This window comes from Corapipo altera, unplaced genomic scaffold, assembly GCF_003945725.1.
Source record: "Corapipo altera isolate COAL_440 unplaced genomic scaffold, ASM394572v1 2b, whole genome shotgun sequence".
Classification (NCBI taxonomy): domain Eukaryota; kingdom Metazoa; phylum Chordata; class Aves; order Passeriformes; family Pipridae; genus Corapipo; species Corapipo altera.
Genome location: NW_020884874.1, coordinates 26103874 through 26120687, shown reverse-complemented (window position 1 = coordinate 26120687; position 16814 = coordinate 26103874). Strand labels below are relative to the sequence as shown.

Genomic DNA, 16814 nt, shown 5'->3' with positions numbered 1-16814 from the left:
CGGGACGGGGTCCGGCTGCCTCCCGGCTCCGCGGGCTCCTGCCGCCCCGCCGGCGCCCCCGGGGCTGAGCCGCGTCCTGCCCGGCTCCGCGGGGCGCGGCCGCTCCGGCCTCTGGCGTCGCCGAACAAAGAGCCGAGAGCCGCGGCCGCGCACGATCCGCGCCCCGCGCAGGGCTGAGTTGGCCAGGCTGGAGTGACAAGCGCGGGGGCTCCGTCCATGAGTGTCCCCGGTTCCGGGAGCGCTCCCCGCGCCGTGTCCGCGGGCGCTGGCCATCGGTGGCACACGGGGCACTCCGGTGCCCCTGCAGGGAGTCCGGCAGCTGGCACATGCTTGTGCCTATGCCCGGCACTTCAGTGGGCGCTTACGGGGGAACCTCGCTCCCTCGAGGGGTGGCCGCGCAACGCTGCGCACAGCAGCTTGGGAAAACGCAGATCAGAATGTTAGTAAAATGAAAAGGTTTGCTGGCGCGGGTCTTGGTTTAAAGGTGATTGCGGCGGGCGAGCTTTCAAAGTGAAAGAGGTGAAAAGGGAAACTGTAGTGAACAACGACAATTTCAGAAGGTCGGGTTTGTGGAAATAGTTTTGAGCCTGGTGCAAATGGTTTGGTGATTTTTGTACTGAGTCTTAATAATGTGGAGTAAATTTTACCTTTTTGCGTGTCTGCAGAGCTCTTGTCATTTACCACGAGAGCCGTGTGTATGAATCTGACGGTACCATGCCGGTTTCGTATGCATCCAGAACTCCCACTGAAATTAATTTGACGTTTTGTTTTAAGTTACCAGTTGGATTAATGGTCATTTTCTTTAATCAGCTTTTAGTAAAGCTATACAAGAAAATCCCACTGGAACCTTTGGGATCTTTGTATATGCAAAGAATGTGAAAGGAAACCAGTACTTTGTATGACCTTTTTTTATCTAACTAAACTTACAATAGTGTGCTTCTATGATTTTGGCATGAGTGAGACTTAAAATCCTACAAATGGATTTACTTCTGCAGCTGGTCCCTGTGGGAGGCATCATTTGGTCCTGGAGAGGCTTGCTCTCTGTTGTTGAGAGAAATATAGACCTTTTGGTCTGGATGCTCTGCTGTGGATCCATCAGACCCTCTCCTTTATGCCAGTTTATCCAACCCTGTGGAAAGCCAGTTCCAGGAACCGATGTAGCAGAAACCTAATCTAGCCCCAGAGGTTTTTTTTTTGCAAGATTTTTTTGTAGCTTTGCTTTCTCAGAGGAGTGTCTGGGAGAGATGCTGAGCCCTAGTGCTGTGGAGAGAGGGCAGGAGATGAAGGGAAGAAGGGGAGGACCACCCTTATCGTTCTAATGTCAGTGTCAGATGAGTATAGCAGGGCTGAAACTACAGAGTTGGACTATGATTGTGCTTTGTGTGGTTTAAACTGCAATAACCTCGGGTTGCCCTGGCAGCCCCTGCCTACCTCTGCCTCTTATCCCTGTTCATAACAGCACAAATGCTTATGCTGCCCTGTGGTGATCTGGATCTAGATACTGAGCAAAAACAAATGTAATTTTAATCTGGATCAATTCCATGATTTGGTTCACTGGGGGGTAAGAGAGAAGGAAAGAGGGTGTGGAGAAGGCAGGGCAGCTTTTTTTAAGTTGGCAAAACTTGTTATTGCAGCCAAAACGGCTTTTGGAGCTGCAGTGTGACTGTAGCTGCTCACAGGTGCTTTTCCCCCTCCCTGCTTCCCCCCAGGAGCCTGTCCAGTATGTATCCTTGGGAGTTTTTCCTCCCTGGGTAAAAATAAGCTTTTGCTAATTAATCCATTAAATGTAATGGAGTAGTTAGCAATAGAAAAATTAAGCAAGTGCCCAAGTGTTTGCATAATTATTGCTTTGGAAAATAATAAACTCTGTAGGTAGCACAGCACAACATGCAGCGTTTCATAAAAAGTGTGTGAGTTTGTAAGCTCTTACTGGATTTTGCTGCTCTTTGCAGTGTCTGTGTAGCATTTGATGCACAGGGCGAGCCAGAAGTTTTACAGTCAGTTATGACACTTGTAGTAGTAATTATCACATGGGCTTGTGACAGGAATAGGTGCTGATCAACCAGATGAAATAACCTGTGTGTGTGTTTTTCGGTCTTGGAGCTGATAGAAAAGTAGAAACTGGATCCCAGCATAAGACAACAAAGTCTTTCTGCAGCAGAAGATGGGTAATCTGTCCTTTCTGTTCCTGGTTACACAATTCCCTCATGTCACTTGTGCTGGCTCTACTGGATGTGAGTCGAATCAGATCACTGATCAGGCTGAAAGTTACTGCTCACAACTGGAAAAAAACCGTCAGTATGCTGACTGAACTGCTTTCATTTCAGCACTTGTAATAGCATCATCTGAAGATAGGAGGTGGCCATCAATGGCCAGAGATGATGGGTGCTATGAGACCTCCCCCTTTCAGTAGCAGTGTAGTTTCAGATGGTGTTGAGTTGATAGTGCAGTTGCTTCTTCAGTTCCCCCTATTGCAGTCCCTTGAGAAGCTGGCACAAGGTGTTCATATGGTGCTCAGGTCCTGGGGATCACCCCCTGTCACAGCTTAGATCCCTACCGATTCTATCTGTAAGTAATAACTGTTGCTGCAGGTGATAATTAGTTGTTACTTTTTACCTAGAGAAGAGAGGTAGGCTGCATGCCCACAGTGTGAGGAATGGAACTAGATGACCTTTCCAACCCAAACCATTCTATGATTCTATGTTATATTTCTATGTTGGCCTTGATGGTATTGTTTTATAGGATTTGGACATTATTCTTCTTGGGTCATGGTCCAGCTCATCATGGGGCTGACCAAGAGTTGGTTGAAAGGCTGGTGTTTGGTTTTAGTAGCAGATGTGCTTCCAAAACCTGCATTTGTTAGCCACATCTGAGCTCTTCCATGCTCAGCTAATGATGTCACCATCAGGAACTGCTGAAGACCTCACTGAATTGCCTTCAATGAGATGCTTACAGAGGTCATGTGAGTGCCCTGCCCCCTAATTGCAAAGGTGAGCTTCTTGCACTGTCTACTCGCATTTGCAGTGACAAATTTAACTCCAGCCTTGTGTTTGATTGTGCATAGGCACAATAATAAGGATCCTTCATGGTGCTGTGGAACACTCTTATCGATTGGTAGGGTTGCCATACCATTTAGAGCCAAAGGTGCCATTCTGATGGTGCCAAAGTGAAGTGCATTGCTTCTGAAAATTTAATAATATAATCATAATTGATAGAAAAAGTTGGAGCAGTTTCTGTGTATACTCTCAAATTCTCTGTGGGATTTTTTTCCCCTTCTGTAAAGTAAGTTGCAGTGACACAAAGTAATGCACTGGAAAAGTTTGGACAAATGCTACCAATGAGATTATATAATACAATAGCAAAGGAATTTATTATGAAGCCTGTTCTTGATTCAAAGAAGAAAGATTTTCCCTGGTGGACTGTGGATAGTTTATAACTTCCTCTCCCATCCCAAAAGCGTATGTGTCATATTGTAAGTATATGCTTGCTTCTCTTCAGCAAATAGTTTGAGAGGGCTTTAATAGCAGTTTCAAGGCTTGTAGTTCATTGCTTGGGATAGCATAGCTGAAAACAGCATTTATTGTTGATAGTAATTAAAATATGAGCACTTTTCTGGGCTTTGTTTTTATTCGTTCTGGACCACGATTTAATGCTGGGATGTCTAAATTTAGAAGTGTTCCTACTGTCTATAGGTGTCAAGATAAAAATTTCCTAGATGATCTCACTGCCTCCTTTGTCTCTTTAGAATTGTGTGTTTTTTCCTATATTTTAAACTAAATTATTTGAGAAAGAGTAATAAAGTAAGAGTAATAAATAGGTTGCATGTGTTTGTTTTATCACGTTTGCCACTGAATCAAATATGCTGTGATATGCAGTTAGCAAAGCAAATAGGTGTTATTGAGAGGCCTTAAAAACTTTGATCAAGGGGTAAGATGGCAGCAATGGAAGCAATTTTACTTTGCTTTATATGTAATTCTGATCACTAATTTTTAAATTTTCTTTATGGTTTGTTTAGTTGGTTTTCTCTTTCTTCTTTAGTATATGTCTAAGATCTGTGTGCTTATATCACAAATATCAGGGAAGTGTGTTTCTCTATAAACAACAGTGATATCAATCCGAGGGATGAGAATAACACCCTCACCTGGTGAGTAAACAGTGTTTCTTCTGTTGTGGGCACTTGGTGCCTTGCTTTTGGGACTGAGTCTGACTGTGCCTGGGCACAGCACCACGGAATAGCACTCCAGATCCTCTTTGCTCACCTGTGAACTCCTTTTCGCTGAGCGATGCTGTGGCTGGGTCAGAGCACTGTGGGGTTATGCAGTCACCACTGCTCACATGTCCATAGTCTATCAGCCTCAATGTTGATGAAGGAGCTCTGCTGTGACATGCCAGCTTGCCAGTGAGTCAAAGAGAGTCTTGATTTTGAAGGTGCCAGAACACCCCTTGGCTGCCTTGTCGCCTGGTGGTTCTGTGCCATTTGCTAATGTGGTTTCTTTCTTGCTGGCCTGCATCTTAATGGAGTTCTTCAACCACGCTAACTGATTGTAATAACTTTTGCCTGTCTAGACAGGGCCTTACTGTGTCTGATTAGATCCCAGCCTTGTGGCTTGCATCACTGCCTGTTTCTTATAAATGCAATGAAGAAAAAAAAAAAAAAGAGGTGCACATTAATAGTGCTCAGTCTGTTTTTTTGCTTTGCAGTGTTAGTATAAAATGTTTATAGATGTTTACTTTTTTGCCTGGAGGAAAATAGTTTTAGTCAAATGTCTCTAGTATGTAATTTAGAAGGGAACTTCTTATCTCCAGTTAGGAAAGAGAAGACAAATGTCTCTTTATATTAATTGGGGCTCCACTGAATTCAGTTGTGGAAGCTTGTTGCTCACTTAAGTCAGCAACTTTCTCATATACGTAAAAATCCAAATTTCTCTGAATCATTAATAAAAATCAAATGCAGGAAAACTGGTCTTGCTGCTTGTTTTCAGTTCTTCACTGCTTTTTGGAAGCGTAGTAAGTTAAATTCAACTTTGTCACTCTCAGTATTTAAACACAAAAGAGGAAAGGCTGTAAAAACAATTTTTTACTGTAATTAAAAACCAGTATTTTTTAAAAATTGATATCCAGTTTTAGAGAAACCAACCATTGCAAAGGTTATGGTTTGAGATAAATTTGCATTGGTAGTAGTCTGTCCTGTCTTTTTCTTCCATGTCTTCCCAAGAAAGAGTGATTCAGATTTTAAAGTCTCTTAATTAAAAAAGAGAAACCGCATTAGCAGAAGAAGTGGACTTCTGGTTTAGATTTGAAAAGTAAATCAGAAGGTAGTAGAAACATGCATACTTTTCAATAGCCCTTATTAGTGTTTTAAACTCTGTGTCATAGTAACAACTGCTCCTGTTTTCCTTGTACTCTTAGGATGGATTTAGACTTAGTGAAGAAAGGAAGGTTGTCAAAAGAATTTAGCGGACCCTTCTGTTGTCTCACAGGAATGGGAAGTAAGACCACATTTCTTGGACCTGGAAAGAGCAGTCGCAGCTTGGCTTGTGTGCTGTGCCTGCTCAGAGGAAATTCCTACTTTATAGTGAGAGAGTGGCCAAGGACTAGAACATATTAATCTAATTAAATCATTGCATCACCATAATTCAAAAGGCTCTGGGCATCTTCGTTAAGTGTAAAAATGAGAGTTATATATGTGTTCTGCAGGTTCAGTGAAGAGTTTGGATGCTTACATACCAAAATGTCATCTTCAATTGATGATGTTTTGATGTTAGTCACTTGAAAATACTCCTAAAGACTCTATCTCTTCAGAGATATAGTTTGTTTGTATGTAACGCATGTTTGTATGCATTAACCATATGTTGAATTAGTTTCCTTTGTGAACCACCACAATGTTAGTAAAATAGCTTTCAGAAGGAAACATTTAATGCAGCACTGTAAAAATAAGACATTCACCTCTCATTCAAGTTCAAGAAACCAGCCTATTGTGGAAAGACTGAGTCCACGGTCTGGAGCTGATGTTGACATAGTTGTGCTTCCTCTGCAGAGTGTTCTTTTTGGCCAGATGGTGCAAATCTTGACTGCCCATAGATACAGAGAGATCACACTTAAACATGGTAGTGGCACCAATAATTAGCGTATATTTTTTTGTTATTTCCGATAGAAGTATATCACCATTTTAGTGTGAGATATTTGGCAATGTTAATGCTCTATAATTAACTTGTGTGATCATTGCACTTATGACAACAGAAAGAAGAGAAATTTGGACTATTAAGTTATTTTTGTTTGGAATACAAAGCTTGTTAAGCAGTTATCAGCTTTCAAGCTTTACCAACTGACTGCAAGGCATCTTGTTTGAAAAAAGAAATTGTTACCATAATTTACTTTTTTTTTCTAATTGTGGTTTTAAACCAACAGGAATGTTTTATTTGAACTAAAATACTTTGTGTATATACCACTTTGTCAGATCTCCAGGGGAAAACATTTGCTTAAAGTTTTTCACATTTTCAGATAGGTAACTGGCTAAAGCCAGAAACTGATGGTGGAACAGTTATGGGGCTGCAGGTTTGAGGTTCATTTTCACTGACAAAATATATCATTGTCACCTGACAATAGTGATTTCAGTGTAGCTATTAATCTGTAACTCTGGTCCCCATTTGGCATACTCTAGCTATAAAATACTTCCTATATGGAAAAATGTTAAATGGTGCTAAGTGCTATTATACTCTGTCTTTATCACAAGCACAAATAGCACCTGAAAAGCCAAGTTATTTTAAATAATTAAAAGGACCTTTTTTTTTTTTTTAATAGTGTAATTACTCATGCTGACACTTTTGTGCCCTCATGTTTATGGTCTTGTTATGGATCTTTCTCCCTCCCTTGGTATTTTTTATTTAGTGAGAGTATAATTTTTGTTGGTGAAAGTAAAAAATTTTGCCTTAACTAAGTGCACTACATTCATAGAGTTCTGAATTAGGGGACAATTTTTAAGTTGTATCAGAATGTAATACTTAACAACTGTAAAGAGAAATATCTGCACAACACTCACAATACTCTCCCATCCATAAGGTTTATCTGTTTATATAATGCCAGTAATGCACTGGGCATTCAATAAAAGAAGATGCTGCTAGTAGGCAGCTTAATCTAGAAATATTCCCTAAGGGTAATATAGATTGCAGTGGATAGTAGGGATTGAGCAGGGCTTTAGTTTGTCATACCATGGCTGTGATTTTCATTTTTTTTAATTACTCTGTGAGCTTCTGGTTTTCTCTACATCTGTGACTTACTTGTCTCAAGCCTGGTCAAGGATCAAACATCACTAAGATTATTAAGATTTGTCCTATGACTGGCAAAGTGATAAAACCATTGTTTTTAAATTTGCAATTGAGTTGACATTTCAGGGTCATAAAACAACGTGAGCTTTGATTCTCAACAATTGCAATGTAGGCTACTGATATGTGTTGACACTTCTTTTAGAGTAGATTTGTTGTAGTTGGCATATTATTGCTAATAGTTCTCAGATTCCTTGCAGTAGTCCTGTCCTCCCTTTTGCTCTTGTTATGAACAACTGGTTCCTAGGTTGGCAGCAGGCAGGAAAATCGTAGGGTAGTGGGCAGCAAACTGTTACATCAGCCGCTTGAAAGTGTCCAATAGGTAGTGGCAAGGCCTAATTAGCAGCTACAGTTGCACCACTGGGAAGTATCTACACGTACAGAGGAGTCTTCCAGTCTGTTCAGGGTCGCCTTGATTATTTTACTGGGTATTGTGGATACTTGAACCCTGGTCAAAATATTGTCTTTCTGATTACTTCTCCAGAATCAATTCCTCAATAGCCATTGCAAATACTTAAATGCTATGTGTCTTCCTGAGGACCAGATCAGATGAGTTTTGAATTCAGATGATGAAATCTGTGTTTCATTTTTTTCTTTCTTTTTCTCTGGTCCAAACACAAGTAGGAAAAAGGAGAGCTGTGCTACTTTTTCCATTATTGAGAGAGAGACTTCACCAGAGCACCTGTTTGAAATAAAGTCAGTCCATATTGATTGTTTTCAAAATTCTGATTTGGGAACATCCTTTCGTCAGGAGTAAAGACTTTACCTATTTACCTATGCTCCATTATTATGAATAAAATGACCTTACTCTTGTTGTCTGTGGTACTGACATGAGCTTAAAACTGCAATGAAATGCAAAGAGGAATATAGAACAAAATAGGAAGCTTGGAACCAGTGCTCATGTACTGTTTCATTTGCTGAGGCGTAGCTCAGGTACCACTTATTTGCAGAGTGTTTGTTTCTTCAGTAATGAAAGGGGGGCTTTCTACCTTTCTGAGGTGATGAAGTCTGTTTCCTCTTGTAAAGTAGTAGAAGGCCCTGAGAAGAAAGTTACTAGATGCATATATAGTTGTTTAATCTTCCTATTGGGATACGCAACAGTATTATCATCCGTACTGCCTAATGATGGAAAATAGTTGAGTTTGACAGTAGCATAATTGAAGCTCAGCTATAGCATCCTTGAAGTAATTCTTTCCTAAGCATTTTGCTTTTTCATAATGCTACCAAACCTGAGTCTTTGAGAAATGTTTTCCTTCTTTTTTCTCTGTTGGGAGATACCTTCTAGACATCATCTTTCTCCCCTTTATTTCTTTTGGATTCTGACAGCTTCTGCATTTGGTCATGGAAAAGACATTTCCCATAGTAGAGAACTACATTAGAAAAACAAATCACCGAACAGTTGCGGTTCTCTTGTTTGACAGTTTATGGAGCAAATGCTGGCTATGCCCCATTTAGCATTCTCCAAGACAAAGTACCCACACAGTGCTGCCAATTTCATTAGAGAGGTACACCAGCTACTTTTAAAATTTGGTCCTGTTTACATAGGAATTTCAGTTTTACTACCGTACCCATCAAAAGGTTATTGTCTGCACACAGAGAGTCACTGTTTTTAGCAAATCTGCCTATAAATCTAAGTAACCAGTAATTAAATGGAAGTCTGAATACCAGGCAAGGAATAAAACTGAGGGTCTCCCAGTGGATTATGAAGTTATGATTAGCATGGGCTGGTTTTAAGCACCAATCAACCAGAAAATATTGTAATTCATCATTAGGACCTACCTTTCCAAAACTGAAAAGTTAAATTTCAACAAAAGGCAAGAGATTACTCAAGGAAGAAAACGGTCACCATGAAGTGTTGATTTCTCTTTCCGCTCAAAGAAAGGTAGCTGGAATTGGTGCTGCTTTCCCAGTTCACAATACAAATGGGAATAAAAGCTGGGTGTCTGGGGATGGTGTTGGGAAAAGTATGTCCAATAGCTTTGTTGTTTTCTCAGTCTGCCTGCTTTTTCCCTTTGCTCCCATTTCCATGGCCCGAGATCCACAACAGGACCTCAGCCAGTTGAGAAGCAGGGTCCAGACTTCACATACTATACACATGAATTATATGTCCACAGTGTATCAATCTCTGCCAGAATCTGTCTACAGCCAAGACATAATGTATAGCAACACTTTTTTAATGAGGAACACGCATCTGTTACACGTTTAGCAGAGGATATTTCTGGAGCAGTGTTAAGAAAATATGCTTTGGTTTTACAGCCCCATACCCCTCTGTCTGTCTGTAGAGATGTCATTTTTGAGTCAAAGACCAGACACAAGGGCTTTCAAAGGCTGTATGTCTTAAAACGGGATAGAACCCTGGCAGCTCTACCCACTGTAAACACTGTGTACGTCTCATCATCCCCTTCTCTGCTCTCCCACCCAACCCACTAAGACATGCTCTTCAGAGGGTTGAGGAAGCATTCCAAAGAAACACTTGGAAAAAAAATGCTTGTTTGCTTAAGAAGCCTCCTGCAAATGTGTAAATTCCTAATTTTCAATAGAAAAGCTCTCGTAAACAGTGTAATTCAAAGCTAAAACCAGTGTACTGGTTTAGTTAGACTGCCATTGCAACACTTTTCATCACCTTCAGGCAAAAAACTTTGTGTCCATGTCAAAATATTGACACTTGAGTCAAAAACTGGCCTGAAAAGTTTTTTGTTACATTAATAATGCAGGTAATGGGTGTAAATGGCCCCAAGATTGAAGTCAAGGCTTGAAGACAAAGCTGTGAGTGTGGTGGCATTTTCTTCTCCATGTTCTGGTAAAGGCAGCCAGGAATGATCTCCGCCTCTGGTTTGAGCCAGCACAAAGCACTGTGAACATTGCCAGCTGTTCTAAGCCCAAGGCAATGGCACAGAGATGTCCCTGCAGCTCAGCAGAGTTTATTAGTTTGGCACAGAGCCGTGGTAAGTGTTTAAAAGACTTTTGGTTATCTTCAAGTGTGGGCAGGGATTCCTTGTGTCTGTTCAGAACAAGTTTGAACCTGTCAGCATCATAACCTATAGATATATCCTGTATATCTGTGTCTTTGATGAAAGGAAACGGGCATAGTTTGGTATCTTGCCTCCGACTGCCTTTGAGTTTGCTAATGATTTTATTTTATTTTTTTAATTTTGTAAAACTTACCTCACTCTGTGGAAAATTAAAATAGGAAGAAGCAATCACAGAATTATTAAGGTTGGAAAAGACCTCCAAGATCATCCAATCCAACCTTTGACTGAACACCACCTTGTCAAGACCATAGCACTAAGTGCCACATCTAGTCATTTCTTGAACACCTCCAGGGATGGTGACTCCATAATCTTCCTGGGCAACCTGGTTCCAATGCTTAATCACCCTTTCAGTGAAGAAATTCTTCCTCATGTCCAATCTAAACCTCTCCTGGTGCAGCTTGAGGCCATGTTGTCTTGTCCTGTTGCTAGTTCCCACCTTGCTACAACCTCCTTTCAGGGAGTTGTAGAGAGCAATAAAATCTCCCCTGGGCCTCCCTTTCTCCAGGCTAAACACTCTCAAATCCTTCAGCCATTCCTTGTAAGACTTGTGCTCCAGACGCTTCACCAGCTCCATTGCCCTTCTCTGGACACGCTCCAACACCTCAATGTCTTTCTTGTAGTGAGTGGCCCAGAACTGGACACAGGACTTGTGTGGCCTTGCTAGTGCTGAGTACAGAGGAACAATCACTTCCATAGTCCTGCTGTGTCCCACAGTGTTTTTGATACTGGCCAGGATGCCATTGGCCTTCTTGGCCCCCTAAGTCCACTGCTGGCTGAGGCTTGGCCTGTTGTTAACCAGCACTCCCAGTTCCTTTTCTGTGGGGCTGCTTTCCAGGTAGTTCTCGATCTGGTGGCCAGCGAAGTCCAAAGTGCCAAAAGATCTTTTCTGCACTGTGTTTCACATTCTTCATCAAGCCTTCTTTTGAGCTCTGTATCTTTAGATTCAGCAGCCTTCAGTATAAACTTTATTGGAAGCAGTGTTTCTGTGTGGAAAGGTTAGCAGAGGTGAAAATTTTGAATTGATTCAATCGCTCACTTCCCTGTATATAACTAAGGGCTCCTTTATTTCCCCTGCTACCTTGGTCTGGCTTGGAAAGAGCATTTGGAGAAAGATACAATGGTATAAACATTTTTTCTGGTGTTCATGTCTGACCATTTTGTGCTTCAGGCTCTCTGCTTCAGCTGTGCTCGGACAGCATGCTACAGGTTCCTCTGGGAGCAGTTGCCAGATGACCTGGGAGAGGAAGAGATGTCAAGGTCTCCTTAGCTGTACAGTGGAAAGTTGTGCTGAGGGAGTGCTGACTTAGAGCAACTTATAGACAGAGGTGTCATCCTCATCAGGAGTACCAGTCGAGGGCACTTGAAGCCAAGAATCAGATAATGCAGAATTCACATGTACTCAGGATTTCTGTGGTTCTGTCAGATAAACAGCTGCAGAGAAGACCCCTAACAGAGTGGTGGCACTGAAGGTTTTCTCATGAGGCATTCTACTTGCATGACTTGTATAAAGCAGCCCTCTCCATGGTGTCAGGAAGAAAGAGATTTTACTCTTCTTGATTACCTAGGTTCTTTGTTCAACAGTGTACCTCTGGTTAGGCAGTAGAAGGCATAGTGCTCTACATGGAAAGCATGAGAGGAGATGTGTTATTCCTCTCCCTAAGAGGTGATGAGTGTCTACTCTTGTTCACAGTGTTCACTTTTACAGATCACTTCTCTGTGGATTTCCCCATGGTGTCTCAGCTCTGTGGCTACTCTGAGTGCGTGTGGGTGGTGGGCAAGTGCTGGCTGCACAGTAAGCAGAATAAAGTTAAGATGAACCACTACTGACTGACACAAAAGTTTGTTTAAAAATGGGGGGGAACCCAAACCTCCAAAACATGTAATTTAAATTTGTTTCCAGAAGATGAGCAAGGGAGCAGTGATTAAGTGTAGTACCTGCTGTCTGCCTGTCATACATTTAGTGAGAGGAATAGGATGAGGTGTGTGGACAGCTTGTGCCAACAGTGCTAGTGACTTCCATGTGGTCTTGGGGAGTAAGAAGAATCTTGGGGAGAAAACTAAGCTATTTATGTGGGCTGGTGGTGTGTCCATGTGAGGAATGGGTCATCCTTGTGCCAGCTGCGTTGTAGTGGGGAGATGTAGAGTGTAGATGGCTACTCCTGTGCCTTGCTGGCTAGGAATGCCACCCTGGCAATGGCATCCCCAGGTCTTCCCCATCCAAATGTGTGATTTGGACAGCTTCCCTTGTTGGAGGAGAGAAACTTTGTCCATTAGGAGCTGCAGTGGTGGTCTGGTTTCTTCCCAGACTTTAGATGTGATTTTGCATGATGGGGCCGCAGAGTAGTCCAGCACTGTGTGTGTGTTGCCAAATCTGGAAAGAGCTCTTTGTGCAATGCCTTGTCCCCATTAGTGCTGTTGGGGTGACCACCAGCTCGAGCTCCTGTCTAGTGCTTGGGTGGCAAGACTGGTTGCCCTTTCCTGGTGCTGCAGTTCACCATCCAGTATTGAAAGCTTCCCTGGTTGCATCCCTCCTCCTGCAGCTTACCTGATTCCCAGCCCAGGTGCAGTCATGGATGGCAGTGCCTGTTGGGTCTTGTACCCCTCACACCTAGCTGGCACCTAGGGTAATCAAGCTCAAGGTGTTTTCTATTTGATTTATTTTCTAGCAGCAAAATAAGTCAGTGTAGTCAAGGTGCTGTTTCAGAATACCTTACAGTATTTTGCTCTATGAAATATTTTAAGGCTTTTACACTTTGGCCTATGTCAGGATAAAAATAAGTACAGGACTATCAGACTTTCCCCACAGGACAAAAATTCCATTTTCCAACCACCTCTAATTATTTCCATTCTGCTGTCTGGAAAGGATCTGGAGACAATTTAGGAAGCCAATTTAAAATTGACTTGGGAAAAAATTATTTACCCTCCTGAGCCTCCTCAGATGTGCAGCCAGTGGCATGTGATCAGTAGGAAATCTCATGCTCAATGATTTTGATGTTTGCAGAAGGACTTTGAGACCATGAAACTCAGCCTGGGTCCCTGCCTACCTGTATGTGAGATTTTTGTAGCTGTGGTGGACCAAACTGCCCACTTATTGAGGGGCTTTGTGCGGCAGGGAAAGTGGTAAAGGACCATTAAAACCATACAAAGGGTGGCTGTGCTCTGCAAAATGCCTTGCTGTGAAGGGCATGACAGGCTATGCCCTGCTTCCTTCTCGTGGGAGCTTGGGTGACCTTGCTGTAGTGAGGCATGGTCTAAGCTACTACAGTCCCAAGTGTGTCTGTGAATATCATCTGTAGCTCCAACAATAGAGGGAGGTATCAGGAGGAGCGTGTGTGCACCTCTGGCACCAAAGTACTGCTGCTCCCAGAGCTTTCTGTCTGATCCCTTCTCTGTGCATGGGTACAGATTTTTCTTTGGCTTTTCTTACATACCAGGTCTGCATACATCATCCTGCATGTCTCTTTAATCCTATTAGGGCTGTGTTTAACTAGGGTTTGGATTTGTCACTAATGAGTGCTTGAGGACAGTAATTTTCAATTACACTTTTCTAACTCTCAATTAAAAAGGTGGTTGATGTTTTTTATGGAGAATTTAAAAAAACCTCTAATTTTTCATTTAGACCGGCTGCAAATTGTAAAATCAGGACTCATGGGTGTACAGAACGAACATTCTTAAAAAATATTGTAAAAACTGTTCTTCATGCTTAACATTTAGAATTTTATTTAAAGATTTTTATGTGCTTTATGCTATGCTGGCAAATTGAAAAAATATTGGATCCTTATACAAGAACCAACAGTTTCCCACAGCCGTGCTTTTACAGTGCTGAACACATTTCATTTTGTGTGTGATTTTTCCCATTTGCCAACTGACTACATAATACGGGTTTTTTGGCATATTCTTTCTGTCTTATGACCATCAGCAGATATTTTGAGTAGCATACTATAAAGCCACAGATCCTTTTTGCTGCCTTGGATTTTGCCTGTTACTGCTGGCTATGGAAAAGATTTTATTAATTTTGTGGTATCACTAAGCATTTCAGATGAAGCTTCAGCAGAGTCTCTGTGCCTGACCCCAGCACCTGGCGCTGGTTGCCCTCCACATTGGGAATGGAGGGACGTGCATGATGGTCTCCAGTGTGTTCTTCAGAAGTAGCACAAGATTGTTCTGGAGAGGCATGAGGAAAAAGACTAATAGTTGTAAATGGATCAAGATGCTTTGCAAATCTTTTAGGATGATCTAAGCATGAAGGGAACGAAGCTGAATTTGAGGCATGCAGCTGAAGTTGAGAATAACTGGAGGAAGGAGAAGATGGGACCAGGTGTAAATCTGCTAGCAGTCATTATAGAGAAGTATTTTGTAGAGAAATGGAATATTCTTGCCTGGCAAACTAGTGTTTTATGGAAACAATGACTGACCACCAGAAACTGACCACCAGAATTTTAGAATTATAGAAATCGGGGAGGCAATAGCACTACTGTGTGCTGCAATTGTGTAGAGCTACATCTGGATCGTTGCCTTCAGGTCTGGGCATTGCAGCAGTTGAAAGGAATATAATGTTTAGAAACTATCAGGCAGTTCACAGCAGTCTGAAAATTTGTGGTCTTTAGGACATTGTGTGTATTTTTAAGAACGTAACAAATGATTGCATACTGAAGACTGGTTCGAGTAGAGTAAACTAAGATGTGAACGTGGGATAGCTCAGCTTAATGAGGAGAGGACTAACATGCTAATCAGCATCCCTGAAAGCTGTAGCCCTTGTGCAGAAGGGGCTGTTACTTAAGGCACTGTGAAGGATTATGAATGTTAAAAATTGGAAGCAGTAAATTTAGTAGGAAGTTTAATCTGAATAAAAAGAAGATAATCTTCACAGTCAGATCTCATAAGTAATAGAACATTTCTTTGGGGAAGGGATGAAGGCCCTGTCCCTGGAGTTGTTTAAATTTGGGCTAGGCAGGACATCAGAATATGCGTTGCTGGGAGGAAGCTCTTCACTGGCAGAATCAGGATTGGCTGCAATATTTGGCCAATGCTCTTATGATGAAATATTTTCTGGAATAATACACAGGGGTTTAGTACCATAAAACAGTTGAGGTTTTGTTGGTATAATGCTAGGGGTGAAAATATCTGTGAATTGTCACTGTCGAATCTCTGAGCCAACATGTGTGTTAGAGAACACATCCTTCAAGATCTCCACATGCACAGTTGTCTGTGTGGGAGAGAGTGTCACCCAAGGCCAGTACTGATAGATCATTCACTAAACCCTCTATTGTAAATGACAGTGTGTACTGAGGGCTAAGAACAGGTGAAAAGGATGACTTTTATTGCTTCTTTCAAGTTTACCTTTAGTCAATTACATTTGTTCTCTTGGACTTTATGAACATTAAATCCCAGTCGTAAAGGAGGGGAGATATTAACTGCCATTCACTGAATTCAGACGGAGATGGTTCTAAACAGTGGCTACTTCTTATTTATAAAACTGATGTAGAAAATAAGACCTTTGGCTTGCCAGATATGAAAAGTAACAAATGGGGCTAAAGCACCAAAAAAAAGTGTCCAGGTTATTTAAAAATCTTGTCTTTACTACTTCTTTTTCCCCCATCACAAGATCATAATAAAAGATTTTTTCCAGCTTCTGAGCTGTGTTCAACCAATTTTGTTTCTTTTAAAACAATTTATTTCAGTTTGGAACAGTTCTTTTTCCTCTGGTCCACATGCTGACATTTTTGTTTCTTGCAGTATTTTGCATTTCACAGGGACTTCTGTGTTATAGGGAACACAGTCTGCCAAATAAAACTTGTTTGGTAAATACTTCAAGCAGCTATGTGGAGCTAACTGATTTTGGATCTCAGGATGAGCACTTGATATCAATTTTTTGTTCACTTGTGTTCTCTATATCCTCTTGAGACGGGAAGTTCTTATTGTGCAGTTATACTCCTCAGCCAAAGACCTTTTTATGGGGAACTTTTATGTTTTTCTGTTGTTTTTTTTCCTTTCATCCCTATGGATTTCTTTGTAGAATCGTTGTAGTTGAGGTTGTTTGTAGAAACTTAATCTGTAATACATTATTTATCATATTGCACTTAGTATTACAGTACGAAGCATTATTGATAATTATTCATAGTTTTCATTAAGTTTTTTCCGTTCATTATTGGCATTTTATAATAAGTGTATTTACATATTTTATATATTATTGTATTTATTATTGTATGTATTATTGATACACACACATTTATTTTATATATATATATGTAATTTTGCAGAGAAAGATAGTAATGATTAAATGATGTCCTCCAAAGTTCATGGAAAGTTTATGGAAAAGCTGCGTCTGTAAAGGTACACTGAAGTTCTCTCTACTGTATCTTATCCTGGTTCCTACCATGCTTTCTGGACTGGTTTTGGTTCAGGAGCCATAATCTCTGAAGCTTTAAGCACTAAACCCTGAAAAGCTTCAAGTTTGAGG

At 41.3% G+C, this 16814-nt stretch overlaps 1 protein-coding gene across 5 annotated transcripts in view; it reads left to right on the top strand.

Moving 5' to 3' along the window:
- TIAM2 (T cell lymphoma invasion and metastasis 2) overlaps positions 1-16814 on the top strand; it is a 188006-nt gene that overhangs the window by 16852 nt on the left and 154340 nt on the right. The gene's annotated exons all lie outside the window — the stretch shown is intronic.